We start from the raw sequence: 8732 nt of genomic DNA on the forward strand, positions 1-8732 counted from the left end.
CTAGACGTATACAAACTCTACCGTAAATGCGCATACCGTGCGCCTGCGGGTGCATGCAACTGAGAGTATGCGCACGCACGGGAGGGCTCATGCACGCGCAGCGGGGACACGCATGAGGTGCAAATATGGCAATGTGTAGCGTGATATTTTTCTGACTTTGACAGTCCACCCTTTGGCAGTCATCAATAACTGCCACTTTCTAAAACATTTCAAAAAGAGAAAAATATATGTCATGTATAATACATTTCTATGATTGGGTAGAGGAGGAGAGGAGAAGGTAAGAAAAGGGTATGACCTAGTGAGATAGCAGAAGCATGTGTGTATGAATCCATGTTTGGGGGGTCATGTATCATCGTGCCGTACGTGTTTTAAATCAAGCTTCGAGGTATTGCGAAGTATACATTTGAATTCCTTCTTATCCCGTGGTACGGGTCTGTGGATGGGCTGTCAAACTTTACCGAGCTCTCTTCGGCTTTTGGTTGCAACAAAATGGGGGAGCACATTTTAGTTGATGATACATGAATGGGGGATATGTGAATGCTGATATCTGTGCCTGTATTCCCTATCGACTATGTGTGTCATTACCTGAAGGTTGTAGAGATGAAGATAAGAAACAATTATGGTAAATGCAGTGATAAACTATGTGAGTTTAATATACATTTGCCGATTGAGGTCTTGTCTTGTGTCTTGTCTTGTGTCTTGTCTCGATGTACATGTTGACTGTAGTCTCTTTGTGCTTTTGCCAATAAACGCAAGCAAAGCTTTATCAATGTCCATAGACTTACAAAAAGTGTTGGGCTAGCGTAAAATTAAAGGTACTAGGGATATGGGGGTCTATGGCATAGTCCATCAGTTGTCTGTGTGAAAGGTTGTCAAATTCTTCTTCCAGGCGGATGTCTTTTTACCTTGGAGGAAAACAAAGGAGAAACGGGTGAAAGAAACGGACCGTGGAATCACATTTTCATCACAACATTGTCTCTATCATTGGGTCATAAATCAAATCAGTCGTTGTTATTACAGTATCTTCACTCCTTAAACTCATCACTCGGGCGCTACGTTTACACTTTGTTAAAACCCGAACGCATCTAAATATCAGACCGACCAATATGATGACACCCAGAATACACAAAAGGAATTTCCCTACATCCATGATAATTCCTTGAGCCCATTCTCCTAAACCAGAGAACCAATTTCGCGGGTTCAACCATGACACCCAACTGGTCAGCTCATTACCCACAGCGGCAAGGGTGAGATTGTGTTTCCTTCGGAACTCCCATTTTAATTGCAAAATGTCATCCATCTTTTTGTCTATGACCTCGACCGGGTCCTCGGTGCTGTTGGTAATATACGTGCAGCACTTTATTCCATACTGAGTTGCTAGGGTGACACAATACCCACCTGTCACAGCTGTGAGATAATTGAGAATCATCCTATGCTGAACCAGTTCTGTTTTATAAGCTTGGAGCTCCCTTCCAGTATACCTGAATGTGTCATCATACATTTCAGTGATGTTGTCTAATAAATTTGCAAGCGCAGATATGTATTTATAATTTATCACTCCTCTGGCGGTACGAGTGATATCTAACGCGATTAGGAATTGAATCCCGGTGGATTCATTGATCAGGTCAGAGGCCGGATGCTCTGTTCTTTCTATCAGGTGCCGTTTAACGATGTGTTCGTAATGAGTGTGAGTATAAGGAGCTTGGGCACTGCGGTGAATATCCTTCATTTTAGTGTGAGATACAGTCATTACCTCAGGCAGTACTTTTCCAATATAACATAACCCTTCTGAGTTTGGGGCAAGCCACTTATACGCCTTCCTCCCGCATATGAAATATGCATCATCGGGGAGAACATATGGGACGGAGTAGGACATTACCATATTACACATTTTCCATATGAAATCTCCTAACCCTAATTCTCCCATCTGTTTAGTACACGTATCAGTTTGTATGATATGTGCACAGTATCCTGGTGATACCTCTCCAACTCTCATGGTCCTACTTCCTAGGGTATTCCTATATCGGAAATATTTTCCACTACCGGCTATGAGGCGTATAAGTTCTGTATCTGTTGGCATTCTATCGGCTCTGTATGAAAAGGTCATGGTTTGGTTATTCCATGACACTTCCCAATTTCCCGGCTTTCGGGGATTGGAAATGTTAAAACATACTAGGGATCTATCCACATGATATTGGTGGAGCTTCAAACTAGGAGGACTGGAGATATTAAACCTCCTGTCCACCGGTCTCCCACCACTTAGCTCAAGTACCTCCCCTATAGTTAACGGGAAGGGCACTAATCCTGATTTGCTATGGCCTTGAGGTACTTGAGAGCATACCCAACAATCTGTCTGATTTAACACTTTACCCACTAAGGAGTGATAGTCACTCAATGGATGCCGGTCCATGTGGATATTAAAACTGGATTGGCATTTCTTGATACACCCATCCTCAACTACACTGTCACAGAGTCTACAGATACAGTTCTCTTCAGCTAACAATCCTTCACAATTTCTTCTATTGTCAATGCTACCAGATCGTTTTCTGATACTCGCCTTTACTCGGTGATTATGTTGTTCTTGGAAATCTACGCCTCCATCTCTGTCATCAGAACCCATTCCAGAACCTCTCTCGGCCTCCATGGTACTCTCGCCGGAACAGACTGCTCTGGTCAACATCATGGTCAACAGAAAAATCCGGATCACAGTCTCTTGGGGCAAGTCCATCTTATAGGAGGAAATGGAGAAGAATGAGAATGGGGAAAGAAGTAATTGAGGGGGATGGGATGGGAAGTGGAGAAAAACAATAAAAGGGAACAGGGAATCGACAACTGCCTCCGTCTGTTCTTTATCACGGGACCTCTCTGGATCAGCAACCTTCTTACAATGGGACGAATGAACCCAAGTCTCTCTCTCGGCAACCTTCAATGCTGTTGTGCTAATCAATAAGACTTGGTATGGTCCTTCCCATCTGTCAATAAGGCAACCTGAGCGTAGAAAATTTCCGTATCATTACATAATCCCCAGGTTCAATGTCATGACAATTACTATCTGGCAGATCAGGAATCACTAACTTCAAATTATCATTCTGATTCTTTAGCTGTTTACTCATCTTAACCAAATACTTTACAGTCACTTCATTGTTACACTTCAAATCATCCTGAGGGTTAATCATGACATGCGGTTGTCGACCAAACAGAATTTCAAAAGGGGACAGATTAAGAGGGGACCTGGGAGTGGTTCTGATGCTGTATAACACAATGGGCAAAGCTTCTGGCCATGTCAATCCTGTTTCTGCCATAACTTTGCTCAATTTATTTTTAATAGTGCTGTTCACTCTTTCTACTTTCGCACTCGCCTGGGGGCGGTACGGAGTGTGCAGCTTACTATCAATTCCCATCAACTTACACATTCCTTGAAAGACATCACCTGTAAAATGGGTACCCCTATCACTTTCAATTATTCTAGGGATACCGTATCTACACACAAATTCCTGCACAATTTTCTTAGCAGTAAACATAGCGGTATTTGTGGCCGCAGGAAATGCTTCAACCCAATTTGAAAACACATCTATACAAACAAGTACATATTTCAAATTTCGACAAGGGGGTAATTGTATAAAATCAATTTGTATTATCTGAAAAGGGCCGCCTGTAGGTGGGATATGAGATGGTTCTGTTAGTATTGCCTTTCCGATGTTCTTCCTCAAGCAGGTAAGGCATGACATTGCTCTCTTACCTGCATGGGATGAAAATCCTGGGGCGCACCAATATGCTCTTACCAACTTGCACATTCCTTCCTTGCCCAGATGAGTCAGCCCATGTGCTGCTTCAGCTAAACATGGAAGGTATGCTCTGGGTGCCACTGGTTTACCCTGTCCATCTGTCCAGAGTCCTGAGGACTCCTGGCTATATCCTTTTGACCTCCAGACTGCCTTTTCCTGTGGGGAACACAAGTTTTGCATTTCACACAATTTCTGTGTGTTTACAGTATTGAATACCATCAGTTGTGTGATGTCTGTCTGTCTGGGGGTACCGGCTGCTAACTTAGCAGCTTCGTCTGCTCGGCTGTTACCAAGTGATACTGGGTCTTGGCTATATGTATGTGCTTTACACTTGATAACAGCCACTCTGTCAGGCTCCTGTATCGCTGTTAGAAGCCTTTTGATGTGAGCTGCATGCGCTACCGGTGTACCAGCTGCCGTCATGAAATTTCTGAGGCGCCATAGGGCTCTGAAATCATGGACTACCCCGAAGGCGTATCTAGAATCGGTGTAGATATTGGCTGACTTGCCCTTAGCCAATTCACATGCTCTGGTTAGGGCAACCAGTTCAGCAACCTGGGCTGAGTGAGGTGAGCCTAGCGGTTCTGCTTCTATGGTGCCTTGGTCGTCTACGACTGCGTATCCAGTACACAAGTCTCCCGAGTCCGTCTGTCTGTGACAACTACCGTCAGTGTAGAAAGTAAGATCTACATCTTCTAGTGGGTTGTCACTGATGTCAGGCCTTGCCGTGAAATTTTGGGTCAAATATTCCATACAATCATGCATGTCATCTCCTGTATTAAATCCTCCTTCCCCATCACTCTCATCCTCCACCCTTTGTGCCTGTCCAGGCACACCTGGGAGATATGTTGCAGGATTTAATGCACTGCATCTCTTTATGGTGATGTTTACGGGGGCCATTAATGCCAATTCCCATCTTGTAAACCGCGCTGATGAGACGTGCCTGGTTTGGGCAGAATTCAGCAAGGCTGACACTGCATGCGGTGTATGGATTGTGAGGTTGTGTCCTAGCACTACATCTTCGCTTTTTGTAACTAGCAATGCTATCGCTGCAACACTTCGCAAGCATGTGGGGAGGGATCGCGCTACCGTATCTAGCTGAGCGCTGTAGTATGCTACCGGCCTGCTGGCATCACCGTGCTTTTGGGTTAGGACGCCTGCCGCGCAACCAGCACTTTCTGTTCCGTACAGCTCAAAGGGTTTCCCATAGTCTGGCATACCTAATGCTGGTGCCTGTGTTAGGCACTGTTTAAGTCTCTCAAATGCCATCTCGGATTCGTCTGTATGCGAAATCCGATCAGGTTTGTTTGATGAAACCATCTCCTGCAAAGGTAATGCTAGAATGGAAAACCCTGGGATCCAGTTACGGCAATACCCACACATTCCTAAAAACGTTCTGATCTGTTGCTGGGTTTGTGGCAGAGTCATGTCTCTAATTGCTTGAATTCTATCAGCGGTCAGGTGTCTCAGTCCTTGTGTTAGACAGTGTCCCAGATATTTTACTTTAGGCTGGCATAATTGTAATTTGTCTTTGGAAACCTTGTGTCCTGTGTCTGAAAGATGAAACAGGAGCTGCTTCGTATCTTTCAGGGACGCTTCCAATGAATCTGAACACAGTAGTAAATCATCTACATACTGTATCAATACTGATCCACTCTCCGGTTGGAAAGACTGTAAACAATCATGCAAAGCCTGTGAAAAGATACTTGGACTGTCTATGAAACCTTGCGGTATCGAGTCCATGTGTATTGGACTCCTCTGTATGTAAATGCAAACAAATATTGGCTGTCAGGATGCAGGGGTACCGAGAAAAAGGCGGAGCAGAGGTCAATAACAGTGAAAAATTTCGCAGTGGGAGGGATCTGCATAAGGATGACAGCTGGATTTGGCACTACGGGGAACTGACTCTCAACTATTTTGTTAATCCCTCTTAGATCCTGTACTAGCCTGTAACCCCTCCCCCCACTCTTTTTCACAGGGAAGATGGGACTATTGGCAGTGCTGGATGTTCTTACCAGAATGCCCTGTTGTAGCAAGCGCTCTATTACGGGGTATACTCCTAATTCCACCTCTGGCTTGAGAGGGTATTGTGGGATTTTTGGAGCTATCCTACCATCTTTTACTTGCACAACTACTGGAGCTACGTTTGCCATTAATCCAGTGTCTTGTCCATCTTTAGTCCACAGTGACTCTGGTATTTGGGATGTCATTTTTTCTACCTGGGATGGATTCCTATTTAACATAACAGTGTGGGACATTAATTTTGATGGGGAGTCTAGCATGTCTCGTACTTCCTGAGCGTGATTCTCAGGTATGTCTAAGAATACACCTTCAGGAGTGCAATAAATGACGCACCCCATTTTACACAATAAATCTCTTCCCAGGAGATTAGTCGGTGCCGATGCCGCCAGCAAAAAGGAATGCTTGGTATGCAAAGGCCCTATTGTAATCTCTGCTGGTTTGCTAACAGGGTAGTGCTGGACTACTCCCGTTACTCCCATGGCTGGAATTGTCTTACCAGTGGTTCTCATGCCCACTGTCGAATTTATCACTGATTTGGCCGCCCCCGTATCTACAAGGAAGTTTAATGATTTACCAGCTACATCAATTGTGACCTCGGGTTCACTTCCAAGGCTTGCAATCAATTTCACTGGCTGCAGATTACAGGTATGGCCACACCCCTATTGGGTATGGTGACGTCCCTGAATCGCGCTGGCAGCAACTACTTGAGAAGGGGATAAATGGGTATTATCAGAGGCTTACCAGTCTCTTTTTGGGGGATACCTTCTTGTTTCCCCTGCATGTGGCTCATAACCCCGTCTCTGCGGTCCCTGATCCCAATTTCGTATGTCATGTCGTTGTCTAGGGTTTTTATGTGCATTATGTGAGTTATTTGTACAGTTACGTGCAAAATGTCCTTCCCTGCTACAATTGTAACATTTTACCACATGCGGCTTACCACCAGGGATCTGTGATCGAGACTGAGGCGGCCTAGTTGTTAGGGCCTGGATACTTATTGCCATCAGTCTATCACTCTGTGACTCCCTGCGTCTTGTAATGATCCTGTCGTGCCCAACAGCAGTCTCTCTTAAAGCGGCCACCGACATACCTCTCCAGTTAGGTTGAGTAGTTTGTACCCTACTCCTTAATACGTCCTTTAAATCGTCCATCAGGACGGACACCGCTACCTCTCTATGGTGTACATTTGCCTCAATGTCCACGATCCCAGTGTATTTAGCCATTTCCTCTAATGCTCTGTGGAAGTAGTCGGGGGCAGTTTCCCCTTCCATTTGTTTAATGGAGTATATTTTGTTCCATTTTACTACAGCTGGGAAATATATTCCCAACTGCAGATTGATTCTGGTTACATTGTCTTGATTATATGCATCCGTAAGGGGTACCTCCTCATCTAGTTTACAGTCGGCTATAAACTTGATAGGGTCAATACTAGAGGGCAGACATGCCCGCAGTAGTATCCTCCAATCTTTGTTGTTTGGTTCAGTGGAGTTACCTAGGTCCTTAATGAACCTTTGGCATGCGGCTAAATCTTTTCTGGGATCAGGAAATTCAGACAAAATTGTTCTTAATTCTGCTCGGGACCAGGGACAGTGCATAGCAATATTTCTAATGGGTGTGGCTCCATTTGTGTCAGTCTTACCATTGGGGACCGCTATTACCCTAACAGGGTTAATATTGATTACTCCACTCTGGTTTGATTCTACATCATGTGGTGCAATAGTTTCAGCATATTGTACAGTGCCGTACTTACCTGTAGACACAACCTCACCTGTCCCTGAGCTATGAGCTTTTGATGCCCTTCTTACTGGTTGGGCGGTGCCCACTGAAGTATTGCTTATGGTGGCCGCTAGAGAGAGAGCTGAGATTGTAGTGGGCTCATCTTCTTGGTCGTATTCCTGGGGGAAGTTTAACATAGGATACAACTTGCATGGGTTAGCGTTAGTATCAACATTTGCATTTACTTTTATCTTAATTTTATCATTAATACATTGATTAAGTGCATCCTTATTGCACACCCGTATGTCATTCTCTGCAGCCACTTTGTCCCCTACTATATATGGTGGTGGTGCCGTTGCTATTAGATTTCTACCAGGATGGGAATTTGCTTTTTGAGCTAGTTCCTGTTGTATTTTACTTTCCTGTTGCCATATCAGTAAACAATCATAATGTCTAATCCTCTGCTTTGCAGATTTTATTAGACCTATCCTTTTTCTTAGATTCTGCAATACCTCAGGGTTCAGACTGCCTACCCGGGGAAACTGTTCCCCATCATCCTCTGTCATACGTTCCCATTCGTTGCATAATACCTGTGTGTGAGATCCGTATTTTTCACACATTATATACCGTGCGGACCCTTTGGGCCAGCAACCACCAACGTGAACCCTTGTTGGACGTCCCTTCTTTGAACAACTGGCCCCCATCGTTTGTAGATATTGCTGTCTTAGCTAATTCTTACAAACAGACCAAAATTTGCCCGCGGTAAGGCGACGGTGAAAGTTCAACTAGTGCCTTCACTCACTCTGCGCCCCAATTGGCCTATCCAATCCGTGGGATCTTTTGTAACCTCTATTTACTGGGGCGCGTGGGAGTATGCGATCCCTCCCCAGTAAGTATTGGTTGTTGGAGATTTCCTTAGTGAACAGCGAAACTCCCTTAAAATAACAAAAACCTACACAAATCACGTTAGAATGTACAAATAGCGTTTATGATCCCACAATAAATAGTTGATGGGTACCAAGGTAACAAACTAATGCACACAATTACGTGCGGTCCAGTCGCACAGCGCATAAATAACTAAATATTTATACGCTTTACGACCAATGGAATCGGTTGTTTAGGCTGCGAAACCTTCAGCCGGAGCTTTACCTTGACTATATGGGTGCTACGCCAAACCCCTCGGGCTGCGCTTAAATACCGCGCAGTCTTTTT

Source organism: Pseudophryne corroboree, chromosome 7 (genome assembly GCF_028390025.1).
Source record: "Pseudophryne corroboree isolate aPseCor3 chromosome 7, aPseCor3.hap2, whole genome shotgun sequence".
NCBI lineage: Eukaryota > Metazoa > Chordata > Amphibia > Anura > Myobatrachidae > Pseudophryne > Pseudophryne corroboree.